This window comes from Papio anubis, chromosome 10 (genome assembly GCF_008728515.1).
Source record: "Papio anubis isolate 15944 chromosome 10, Panubis1.0, whole genome shotgun sequence".
Classification (NCBI taxonomy): domain Eukaryota; kingdom Metazoa; phylum Chordata; class Mammalia; order Primates; family Cercopithecidae; genus Papio; species Papio anubis.
Genome location: NC_044985.1, coordinates 56,542,774 through 56,556,327, shown reverse-complemented (window position 1 = coordinate 56,556,327; position 13,554 = coordinate 56,542,774). Strand labels below are relative to the sequence as shown.

At 39.2% G+C, this 13,554-nt stretch overlaps 1 protein-coding gene across 4 annotated transcripts in view; it reads right to left on the bottom strand.

Moving 5' to 3' along the window:
- Nucleotides 1-13,554, bottom strand: part of RAPGEF4 (Rap guanine nucleotide exchange factor 4) — a 307,950-nt gene that overhangs the window by 180,315 nt on the left and 114,081 nt on the right. Inside the window, exon 1 of one of the 4 annotated variants that reach the window (XM_003907616.5) lies at nucleotides 9,047-9,327. The exons of 2 other annotated variants lie outside the window; for them this stretch is intronic. The gene's annotated coding sequence lies outside the window, so the exon portion shown is untranslated. Of the gene's footprint in view, nucleotides 1-9,046; nucleotides 9,328-13,554 lie in introns of those variants that run through there. One more of the 4 variants, XM_003907617.4, reaches the window with a different exon arrangement.

Sequence of the window (13,554 nt, the reverse complement as noted above, 5' to 3'; positions counted from 1 at the left end):
TTTAAAAAAACTCAAATGTCTGCTATTAAACAATAACACAATAACTAAGAATTTATCAAGGGCTCTGGTTTGTTTTTTTCCATGATAAACTTTCTATTTTAATAGAGCTGGATTGTTTATGAAGGACTTTCCTGTGTTATCTCATTGAGGTCCCCTAATAACTCCATGAAGTAAGGGTTAGTCTTCACATTTTACAGATATGGAAATGAATCATTCTAGAGATTCACTTAGAATGGGGGAAAATTCAGTTTTGTTCTTTAATATGAACGTTGTTTTCAGATCAAATTCTAATTGGCTCCAGATACGAAAACTACAAACACTTATTGAGAACCTACCAGAAGCCAGGCCCACTTTGGGAGGCCAAGGCAGGAGGATGGCTTGAGCCCAGGAATTTGAGACCAGCCTTCTCTCTCTTGCTGCAGCTCTCATCATGTGACATGCCTGCTCCCCCTTCATCTTCCACTATGATTGGAAGCTTCCTGAGGCCTTCACCAGGAGCAGATGCCAGCAACATGGTTTCTGTACAGGCTGTAGAACTGTGAGCCCAAATAAACCTCATATCTTTACATATTACCCAGTCTCAGGTATTCTTTCACAGCAATGCAAATGGACTAACACATATGTTCCCCTTTTAGAAGAAGAAAAACTGTAGAAACCCAGTTAATTAAGATGAAGCTAGAACTATGATTCTGTCCTCTGAATTAACAAGTGCTGTCAGGTTCAGACAGATAGCTACTTCCATTGTTTGAATTTACCTGCAAGAGGCATACCTTTAAAGAGGGCACAGGCACAATTCACAGGAGAGAACTGTACACATGGCTCTTTCCTCCCACTCCCCAATCCAAAGATTCCTTCCCCTCTGTCTCCCTTCCCCATTACATTTTCTCTTATTAAAACATAGAATGAAAAAATAGAGACTGTCTGTGCTATGTAAGAGCAAGTTATGCAGCCTGCTCTAATTCTACAAAATGAAATACAGGACTTATACTTTCCAGAAGCATTAGGATGTCAAAACAAATTTAGAGTTCTCTGTGAATTTCAAATGAACCTTGAAGCAAAGGTCTTTCTTTCAGTTAAGTATTATCATTAAGGATATGAGTTGGGTGAATATTGATCAAAAACACTTAATTCATGCTTTTATTATTTCTGAGATTGATTACTGGGATGTCTGTTTCGTTAGGTGGTCCAATAATCTCTTCATGTGATTCCAATCTGTTCAAAATGCAATTGCATGCCTGGATGGTAAGAGTCCAGCAACTGAAGCATGTCACACCTTCTTCCATTTCTCTGTCATTGATTAACAGTTAAATTTTGGATTAATTTAACTATGACATGATTTGAATTTATGAAATGTTTTACTTTCTTCATCTCTGGGAAATGCAAATATATTCCATGTTCTTCTATAAAAAGTGGCTTTAAAGAAGTTAAATAGGTAATATAAAAACTTATTTTCCTGACCCAAATCATCAGACTTCCCCGTCACATGAAACTTTTCCAAAATGTAGTTAGGGCTCAAAGGTTCAAAATAGTTTCTTAAACATTACCTCCTTTACCTATATAGGTTGACCTGGGTGGACATTAGTTTGTGCCTATTTAATCAGGATGAAATTGGACAAGGCCAATGGATTTAGTTCTTTCTTTCACATTTTAATTATGAATGTCCAACAAACAGCCATATCCCCAATCATAAATCCATTTACTTATGAAGTGTTGAAAAATGAGATGGAGTCTTCCAATCATTTCCAGTTTCAAAGTGAGATAGGTACATTTCAGATGATAAGGAATCTGCTCAGATAAGCAAAGGGGTATTCTCTTGGACCTTCATGTTCAAGGGTCAAGAGTCTCTTCTCTTGAATGATTCCTCTCACCAACTCAATTCCCTTTTCCATTCCTTTGTAGGTTAAAATATTTAAAAGTTTGTATCTCATTGCCCCTGTGAGATCATTCAGTTACCCCAAGGACAGTAAAAGAACTGAAGGAAACAAAGAAGCCAATTGCATGTCTAAATAGATTTATTTATCCAAAATACAGACAGTCAAAGGTTTTTTTATTTTTAATAAGCAGTTTTCGGCTGGGCGCGGTGAATCACACCTGTAATCCCAGCACTTTGGGAGCCCAAGGTGGGTGGATCACCTGAGGTCAGGAGTTCAAGATCAGCCTGGCCAACATGGTAAAACCCCATCTCTACTAAAAATAAAAAGGGTTAACTGGGTGTGGTGGCAGGCGCCTGTAATCCCAGCTACCAGGGAGACTGAGACACAAGAATCACTCGAACCCAGGAAGCAAAGCAGAGGTTGCAGTGAGCCAAGATTGCGCCACTGCACTCCAGCCTGGCAACCTGGCAGCCTGGGTGACAGAGCAAGACTCTGTCTTAAAAAAAAAAAAAAAAAGCAGTTTTGAGATGGAATAGAAAAGACTTTTGCATTCCAAAATTTTGGCTTAATTAGAGGGACAAATTCTATGAATTTTATGCTATAAACAGTAGACTATGGAAGAATGTAAGAAGAAAGTCTGTATTTCAGCCCCAAAGGAGATCAACACAACAAAACTGGTGGTGATAGTGATGGAACATGTTTGAGAGAGGTTTTTTGTAACAGAAGGGTAATTCAAATTATTGGTGTGGATCAGAAAAACAGGCCCACCCTCAGACTGCACCATTCTGGGGTTAAAATCCAAGTTGAGTTTAGAGTTCTGCTCTCCACATAGAAGGGATCTGTATCCTGCCTCCCAAAGTCAGGCCCGGGGTGATCTAAGTATGGGAGTCAATAGTATGTATGTATTAATGGAAGCCACAGCAATGAATGGCATCTCCCCATTTCTCCCAAAGTCAGAAGAGTGCCCCTGAATACCACTTATATTTTAATAGTGTATAAAGAAAGATAAGCCTACAGAGACTAAGGAATAGGAGAGCACTAAAAACCTGCAAGAAAATGATATTTCAAGAAGGGAAAGGAATCTACAATGTCGAATGCTATAGAAAAATTAAGGACTGAGGCTCTCTTTCACATTCAGAACAAGCAGGCAGGGGATGACTTCAGCTAGCGATGTTTCTGTGGAGTAGCTGGGGTAGAATTTTAATCACAGTGGATTGAGGAGTGTCTGGGAAGGGAAGAAATGGATATAACAAACAGACAATTCCATTACGAAGGTTGGCTATAAAAGGGGAGATAGAGTAGATAAAGGGGTACAAGGGGAAGATGAAGGTTTTGTTTTGCCTTGTTCTCTTTTAAATTGGAATGGTTGGAGCCCATGTACATTCAGATGAGAAGGATCCACTAGGGATGAAAAGGTGAAAGATACAAGAAATGGAGGAAATTATGCATAAAGTAAGCATCCTAAGAGGATGAGAGTGAATGGGGTCCAGGACACAGGTGAAAGGGTCACGGGAGGAAAAACCTCTTCTATCTTAACCTGAGGGACTAGAAATGGATTCGTACAAATTGACATATATATATATTATATATATTATATATTTTATATATATATGTATATATAATTGCTAGTATTTGCAATGCCTCCCCCCTTCACTCAAAAGGAGAATAATCTGCTTAGTCAACCATCTATGACTTGTCCTGATGGAGGTAAGAGGAATGGGTGGTGGGGGGAATGGCCAACACCAAGACACACTAGTGTGCTCTACCCATGCAGGAATAAGAAAAGGCAGGCCAGAGTAAGAAGGCAAGGTGGATAAGTGTGGCAGCTGGTGAAGAAACAGAGGAAGAGGGCAGAGGGCGAGAAGAAACGAATGGACACGAGGAGGAGCCAGACTTTGGGGAGAAAGACATGTAAAAACAATTTTTAGGAAATCTAGCTATACATTTTAAGATTAGTGCCCTTTTTGGTCTTGGCTGACTCCTCAAGAAACTTTCAGTAAAGACCTCCTTAGCCTTCCAAGGCTTCCTGGAGTTGGACTTGATTTCACTGTGTTGAACTGTCCACAGGGCAGTTGGTTTTATTTGGGTTATGCAGATTTGTTGGCAGGAAGCTGAAATCTTGCATGGTAAGAGGTGAGGCTGTTTGCAAAAAGTGACCAAGGAGGTGGTTTGGTCAAGGATTTGAGGAGACTAGAAATCTTCAAATACATGTTGGGGAGAATGGTAGAAATGTATTAGGAGAATATGTAAGGATGGCGCAGTTGTGCCGAGGGGTCCAGTGAGGTTGGCGGTGATGGATGTGCCACAGAACCATCTGGACAGTGGTGTGGTTTTCTCTGGCAGTGCTCGGCAGCCTGGCTGGAGGCAAGAGGAAGTCTACAACTGGACTGAGGAAGGGTTGGTATTGGACCTGCTAGGTGACAAGGGCAGGCACAGATCTGCTTCATTCATTTCCAAGAATCCAACACGACAATGTCCGATGCACAGGAGTCACTCCACAAATCTTTCAGATTTTGTTTTTGTTTTGTTTGTTTTTGAGACAGAGTCCTGCTCCATTGCCCAGTCTGGAGTACGGTGGCATGATCTCGGCTCACTGAAACCTCTGCCTCCCAGGTTCAAGCAATTCTCCTGCCTCAGCTTCCTGAGTAGCTGGGACTACAGTCACGTGCCACCATGCCTGGCTAATTTTTGGCATTTTTTGTAGAGACGGGGTTTTGCTATGCTGGCCAGGCTAATCTCAAACTCCGAATAGCCTAAAGTGATCCACCCACCTGGGCCTCCCAAAGTGCAGGGATTACAGGCGTGAGCCGATGTGCCGGGCCAATAACTCTTTGTTGAATGAATGATTGGGAGAACCGAGATAATATGGACAAGAGGGTGATTAAAATGATAGGCCAGGGTATCCAAACTGAACAGGGAAGGAAGTGAAGACAAGGGGGACCTAAATCGGGGGACGTACACTGGAGGTTCCTCACGTCTACCCAGTCAAGCGCTGGATCCCAGACTCAAGAGATAACTTCTCTGAGGCTGAAGCACCCCCTGGTGGCTCATCCAGGGAGCCATGAAGCCCAGTGTTCTTTCCCCTCAAGAGCAGCATGCACACCTTTTTGTGTTCCTCATTCAACGTCCAGCGCTCTCTTCATTGCCCTTCGACCTCCTTCTCACTCATACTTTAAACCTGCTGCTTCTCCTCTCTTTTAACTTTTGCCCTAGCTACCTCAGGTACCTCTCTCACTACCCGCCTTTTAATCTCATCCTCGTTCTCTTTCCTTTTTCAGTTTGTGAAAACAGCCCAAATCATGACTGATATGGGTAAACGTAGAACCCATGATACGCCTGAAATAAGGACAAGGAAATCCTACTTTTCATAATTAAAGAAGTCAATGTCTCAAAGTCAGTGAAGGTGGACACAAATTTTAAAATAGTCACAGCCCATATCATCTTGTAGTTAAGCCTGAGCACTAGCATTCAAAATATTTTCTATCCTGGTGATTACAGCTTCTATTATGTTTTAATTATTGCTTACTGCAATATATAGTTATTGCTTAGTATTGCTTATATATGCTTTAATTATTAACAAGAAAAGTGGTTTTGCTATTAATTTTTTATTGCAATTGTATGTGACTTTGACCCTAGGGTGGGTTGGGTAGACAATTGAAAAGTAGCCTAAATATGTTTACAACATCGCTTCTATAAAGGGCTTGTAAGTGAATATGTGGAAGAAAACCTTTTTGTCAGTTGAGGGTTTGGTATAATTTTGATTCTTGCTTGAATTTCCTTAAAAATCATAATAAGTTATTTAGGGAATAACAGTTGCCAACCTTTCTGACAAATCATAATGAATGGTTACGTTCTGAAAGGTCGACTAGCCATCTTTTGGCTCCCATTTCCTCTTTAAAACCGAGCTATTTTGAGAATTTCCATTCCTCATGCTCTTTTTGCTTCCCAACCCTGACACTATTTGTATCCCCTCAGTGGCATTTTTTAACTCAGGAAAACTTAAATAAGTTCCAAGATTGCAGAAGAGCCTTATTATTTGATGACTGTGGGTCTTGTCTGGGAAGAACTCCAAACATAGATTTGCCATTTTAAGCAATTCCTTTGAATTCTCATTCTATTGTCAGCAATAGCCCTGTATTATTGGTTTATTATTGATTTTTCCCTTTCCCTTTACATAAGTTAACTAGAACACTCCAATTTCCTCTTCTCTCTTACTTTTCTTAGTTTATAAGTCCCTGAAAGATTGTGTTGTTTTAGCTTTTGATTTTTACAGAACACACACACACATCAGACTTTGCCGTAATCATAAACCCATCATTTTTTCACTCCTCACTATGATTCTTTCTTTTTTGTCACCCCATTTTAATACAATCTGCTGCCATATTCTGTCATGTTCCCCTTTGAAACATATTTCAGATTCATCCTTTCCCCCTCATTCCCACGGGCACCATCTTGTCTTAGGTCATATTCTTATCAAAGGTACTGTTCCACCCTCCTAGCCAGCTTTCCTGCCATCCTACTCAGTCCCCCACCTCCCCTGTGCTCCACTGCACACTCAGTCCATGGGGCAAATGATACTGCTAATTCCTGTGAGGGCAGGAGAGCACCTCCTAACACCCAGGTACGTCTCTTCTCTTAATTCTTGTATGATGAATGTTACTTTTTTCATTTCACAAAGGAGGAAACTGCCTCTCCCAAGAGGTTAGGTATTTTGTACCAAACCACCTAACTTGCAAGTGGTCAAGTCACTAGCCCTCAAATCTGAAGAGGGAGGGTGATCTGTGCTGCAACAGAAAAATTAGCATCTGCATAACAAGGGTTTAATATTTAATACCTTTAAAGTTAAGGAACTAGACAGACTTGCCGTTATCATATCAAGGGCAATAGTTTTCAAGGGATGGGATTTATAAGAGAAACGTATAAATCCAAGTGTCTGCTCTCAAAGAGTTTTTAATCTAGTTGGTTACAGCATGTATCTAGAACATGCTAGATACACAGCAAATGCTAAATAAACACTTGCTGAAGTTGGGACCAGAGAATGGAAGGTGAGCCCTTGCTGCTGTCTCTGCTTGGTTTGCCACTAATTATACTGTTTAGTCATAGGATGCTTCTTAATATAAAATGCTCTCTCTGACACTTCCTTCTGACCCAGTCCCAAAGAATATCAGAACAATACACTGTTAAGAAAAAAGACATTGAGATTACTGGGCTGCCTTCCAAGCTGCAGGGGCCGATTTATTTTTTCCTAACTACAAGATAATTATTGCTGGATATTATTATGGGATTTTTCCATATGTCCTTTAGTTAGGACAGTGATGACCCAATGCTGCCTTTTAATGTACTCTGATCTCCTGCCAGCTTACCTCATTCTATCATTTTGTCTTTGGTTTTTATTTTTGTGATTATTCAAACTTCCCATGGCCTAATCAATACCTCATTTGGCCGTTGCTGCTATTGACAACACACTTCGACAAAGACTCTTTGAAAAGGGTCTTTGCTAGCAGTGGGCTCATTTAAAGCAAGTTCTTGCTACGTGCATCATTTTGGCAAACAAGGACAAGTTCAAGGAAATTAGAGGCCAAACTTGACAGAGCACTGGGTGCAGCTGCTGGCCCAGCTGTGCAGTGATTCTCAACTGGTCCATTACCTCCAAAACTCAACTATTCAGCACAGCTTCCCTAGTCCAGCACTCCTGTCGGTCTAATATATTTGGCAACAGCCATTATTTCAGAAATGAATGCTCATGTGTATTTATAGCAAATCACATGCCTGCTCTATCAACAATTAAACAGATTAAGATTCAGCAGACATATTCCTCTAATTAGGACAAGATGGAAGACATAGCATATAGAACGCTGTAGTTTGGTCAAGGTTTATTCTTTCCTAACAAGACTGCCATACCACATTTCATCAGTCAAACACCTAGGCTCTCCAGGGACACCATCTTCCTGGTATAGCATTCACTTCCTGTGCCTGCCCCATGGAATTTTCGGTCAGGGGATTCTATTTGCGACTGGCACTTCAAGATCCCCCCTTTTCCCTCCCTGCAACCACACTATAGGATCAATGGACTGTTTTAAGACTTGTTTTGAAATAGCATGTGGACAGCATCATGTGGTCGCTAATTTCATTCAGTTACATCCTTCCCCTGAGCCTCAGTGTATGCTGTATGCTCACACTTAAGTAGTGTCTCCTCTGAACAAAAGCCTGATCACACTGTCTGGGCCATAAATTCCATCTTGCCTTGCTCTTGCCCATGCATTATTTAAGCAATCTTCTCGGTGAGCCGGCATGAGAATTTCCCTCAGAGCAACAATCAGCAGGCGCTTTAAGCCCTGTTCTAACGGGAAATGTAGGATATCTCAGAGAGTTCCACCCATTCATAGTCTCGATAATGAAATATGATAATCTAATTTGGTAAAAATAAACTGTGAAATCAGAGATTTGAGGCAAAAACTTTAAAGATGCAATTCAGACTAGCAATCAATGCTCATTCAGTTTCTGTACCATCTCAGCTTTCTCCTTGTGCAGATGCTTAAGTGATGCTAAATTAAATAATTGACAAATTTTTAAAACTGCTGAAAATTACCATCTGTACTTAATTTTGGAATATAAAAAGGTCCATAGAAAACACCCTTTATGATTATTTTGTCTAATAACAGATATGAAACAATACAAACATCCCAGTCATAAAATATAATCCATTTCTAGCAGGCTGGCTTTACATATTTAAACATAGTTTTTCAAAACAAAAGACCACAGGAGGAGTGAAATGCTGGGTGACAAATACATTCAAAAAAAGAAAAACAATTGCCAAATAACTGAGTTTTTCATTTCAGATCTACTCTTCTAACCCTTCACTTCCCCGTAAAACAACCCCCCCCCCCCAAAAAAAAAAAAAAAAACCCAAATAAACAAAACTCACCCACAGGCTTCCTGCAGACAGTTATGACAACCATTACTTTTTTTACATTTCTCTTCTAGATAAACACTGGGTTAAACTGTTCTCTGTTAAGAACTTTATTAGGTTGATACTACATTTATACAAAATGAAGTCTACTACTGTAAATAAACATGCTTGAGGCTTCCATGAAAACACAGCGAAGAGAAACAAGCTCCCTGTATATGTGAACACACTGCTAAATACATGGATAAAACAAGCTGAAACTTACACCAGACACTTCTCCCAGGTCCACCACGGCAGGAGCCCTAGGGGTACATTCTAGTTTTTTTTTAAATCCATGTTCTCCTCTTCTCACTGATGGGACTACTCAGGCACATGGTCAAGTTGCAATCAGCTTCTCCCTTAGTGATGTATGAGAGCTGGACTGATTTATCTTGGCTTTTCTGCAGCATATTAGCACTAATGTTTCTGCGTATGCATCCTACCTTTCTTTAGCCGTAGCCCCGGCTTTATCATTGGTAATCTAAATTAAAGAGCCAGTGAATAGAGCAGGGTTGTTGTCCCCCACCCCTCCCTGTTTTCCATGAAACAATTGCCAGGCAGTCACTCCCGGACAAGGATTCCACTGTTTATTCTACCGAGCCTCCTCTTCAATATTCCATTGAGACTGGAAGTCAGAGTCGCAAAAGGATAGGTCCAGCGAGACTGTCTTAGTTCAAAGGTACATTTATGATTTATGCTCGAAAACAGTAGATGGCCTCAGGAAATATAGAGAGAGCTGTCATTTACCAGTTTTTCAGCCCAGAATTCAGAATCGACACTATTTATAAAAACAGAGCAACTTGATACTTCACTTACTGCCCAGGGTGCACTTTACCTTCAGGGGACTCTTTCTGAGAAATCTCTTCCTTTTTCCACCAGTATTTGTTTTATATACACATGCTTAAATGTTTATTTTAATGAGGTTTATGAGTGCTATGACTTAGCAAGTTGCATACAAGAAGCATAAAATGCTGTAAAAATTTGGGGAAATCCATCAAACAAATCATTATTAACCTTGTTGCAACCTGCTATCAACAAACAGCAGCTTGAAGCAGGAGCTAAAGGCTGTATTTAATTCATGAGCTGTCAATTCCTTTCTTTAAAACATGTTTAAAATTTTCTCAACTTCCACAAATGTTTGAGAAGAAGAAATATATCAGAGTACATTTTCATATGAAAGTTTTTAATCTCTTGAAAATGTTGCTGCCTTAGCAGCATCTCAATGCTTTTTAAACTCAGATTTACGATGATTACTGAAGTAATATTAGGTTTATTTTCTCATTTTACTCAGCAAGACTTTTAAACAACTGTTAAGCAACAGAATTTGGTGGATAATAAAGCATACCAAGTTTCGTCTCTATTTTTGTGTATTTTGTTAAGGGAATACATGATCGTTTTCATAATTTTAAACATGTTATTGCATTTTAAATTAAAAAATTAACAAATTTAACATACCCATTTTCATGTAGGCATAATATACAGACTTGTCATAAAAATAGCTTTATATATTCATTTCCCTAATCCTTGACATCTACATTTCTTCAATTTTTCATTATAAAATAAAATGTCTCATCAGAAATGCAAAATACTCACATTTCAGGTTCTTCCCAACCCCACCCCCCAAAAATAGAAAAAGGTAATCTCAAACTTTATGCTTCTCAGCATTTTTAAAAATTTCAGTCACGAGAAATAACTTAAGAGGCTAGTTAGAGACTATCCAGGGTATCAGTTCTTAGATTATAACCCTTGGGTAAACTTTAAAAACATGTATTGATTTCTATGCTCTAAAACTTGGTTATACTGAACTGCTCCACAAACATCTAGAGAAATTATTTTAAAAATTTAAGTCTGGGCTTGTCACTTGGCTGCTTAAAACTCTGCATAGCTTCCCATTACTCTTAGGATGAAAGCCAAAATCTTTATCATGGCCTTCAATGACTCAGTTTTATTTCACTGGGAAGATAAGCCCACCTTCCCAGAGCTGACTGGCTGGCATTCAGAACCATCAATCAATCAAGTATTGAGCCCCTGCTCTTTATGGGCCGGTCACTGGAGTATGGTATCCGAGCACTGGTTTGGGATGCCTAGAGAATTCCAGGAGCACATACACAGGGCTTCTCCTTCAATTTGAAAGTAATATACATGAACAAGATTTCACTACTCTACAAGTCAGTTTATGAACTATGACAAAATCAATAAGAGCAAGCCAGACTTTGAAAATACATCATAAAGATAAAATCAAGGGGTAAGAAGAATAAGATGAAATTAATCATTTGATGAATGTTAATTCAAACTGACTTAGGCTAAAGGGGAAAAAGGGAAACAGTCAAGAAGGAGCATAAACTCAAAAACAAGAATTGCTCAAGCCTGGTCCTGTTGTTAGGCTTTGAAAGTCATGACTCACATCAGCTAAATTACATTTTTAAAAGTTTACCATTTATCCATAACTGTGGTTCTGAGTGTTTTCAACAAATAACGCATATATGTTCATTACATTACTGTAGATATTATCTTCCTCTAAACGTTCTCTTTATTTTAGTCACTGAAAGAATCACATAATAAACTTCAGCAGTTTTCTTTTTTTTTTTTTTTTTTTTTGAGACAGGGTCTTGCTCTGTCACCCAGGCTGGAGTACAGCCGTAGTTCATGTAGGTAGGTCATGGCTCGCTGCAGCCTCAGACTCTCCAGGGCTCAAGTGATCTCCCACCTCAGCCTCCCAGGTATCTGGGACTGCAGGCATGTCACCACATCCGGCTAATTTTTGTATTTTTTGTACACATGGGGTTTTGCCATGTTTCCCAGGCTGGTCTCAAACACCTGGGCTCAAGTGATCCTCCCACCTCAGCCTCCCAAAGGGCTGGGATTATGGGCATGAACCAAGGCGCCTGGCCTATTTCACCAGTTTCTATGTAAGATGGCCCAAGCCTCTGAAAATATGGGATTTTCATAACTAAAGATCTACTTTGTAGTTAACCAAGAGCTCATGATCCTTGAATGCAACTTGTATATAAACTTGTGTCTCAAATAATGTATACACCCAAAGACATATGAAGCATCCACTGAGTAATGAGATCTTAGGATGAGTCCAGTGCATAAGGAATTGATACCATAAGGCCCCATAAGTTCCAGAACATTTCTAAGACTTCCTTCCATTGCCCTGAAAATTCACACCATTAAAAGCTCCCATTGGAAGAAATCCTAAGACTTGGATTTGCCTGTCTTCAAATCATGGCTTTGCCACTTACCAGCTGTATGACCTTGGGTAACGTACTAAGACTTGCTCTGTGTATGTGGGGTGTGTGTGTGTGTGTGTGTGTGTGTGTGTGTGCATATTTTAAATTCACCTGTAAAGTGGGATAATAGAGTTCTGCTTCTAGTCATGAAAGTAATTTATATCAGGCCAGCCCTCCCACAGATAACAATTATAAGTCCTGGATAAAATATTTAAAAACAATAACAAAATTATCTGAAGGCAGTGGAGAATGACTGAGAACAGGCAGATATAAAGGTGGTGGGGGGCTGACACTTAGAAGAATGGCAGTTGATAAATTAACCCAATTTTTATAACTTTTAATCTAAGGCCAAGGCCCAGTCAGTTCCACGGTATGGCCAGAGTCAGATAAAAGCCTGTAGTTGTCCTGGTTGAGGAACCAGAGGACAGAGTTCAGGGAGATTACAGCAGCTGGAAAATAAAGGAGGAAATCCCAGAGAGAAGACAGCCACAGAGGGAAAGCCCCAGATTCACTACATGAGATCTGACCAAATCTCTGACTGATCCCAATACTATATATATGTGAAGCAGACTCCAAGTCACTCAGTTAAGGAGAAAGAACTGAACAGAGATGTCTGCTGCTATCTCAGGGAAAACAAAATTGGAATTTGAGTTTTGCCACTTAACTGCCTGCAAAAACAGAAAATCAATACTCTTTAAAGGCATATGACAGTATTCAGAATCTCTGTAATGTATCACTCACAATGTCCAGAGTACATTCCAAAATTACTACACATGCAAAGACACAAAAATATATAACCCATCCTCAAAAGAAACCAACCAAAAGAGACCAACTCTGAGATAATTCAGATATTAGAATTAACAGGCAAGGACTTTAAAGCAGCTATTATAACTAAGTGCTCAAGGGCATAAAAGAAATCTCAGCAGAGAGGTACAAGTTATTAAAAAGTACCAAGTGAAAATTCTAGAACTAAAAAATACAGTATCTGAAAAAAATTCACTGAATCGACCCAACAACAGATTGGAAAAATAATAATAAAACGTGTCAGTGAACTTAAGGATAGAACAATAGAAATTAACCAATCTGAAGAACAGAGAAAATTCTTTTTAATGAAGAAGGCCTTAGGGATCAATGGGATATAACAGCATATGTATAACCGGAATTCCAGAAGGACAAGAAGAGAGAGAATAGACAGAAAAAATATTTAAAGAAATAACTCAAATTTTCCAAAAGTTGGTTAAAAAGCAGATATAAACTTAAAAAACCAAGATTCTCAGTAAACCCCAAACCAGATAAATAAAAAACAAAACAAAGACCCATGCCAAGGCATATCATATTCAAACTATTAAAATTCAAAGATAAAGTGAGAAACTTAAAAGCAACCAGGGGGAAAATGGCATACTACATATAGGACAAAACTATATTAGTACTAACTTTCCATCAAAATTCACAAAGAATAGAAGATAATGGAATGACATCATTAAAATACCAACAGGAAAAC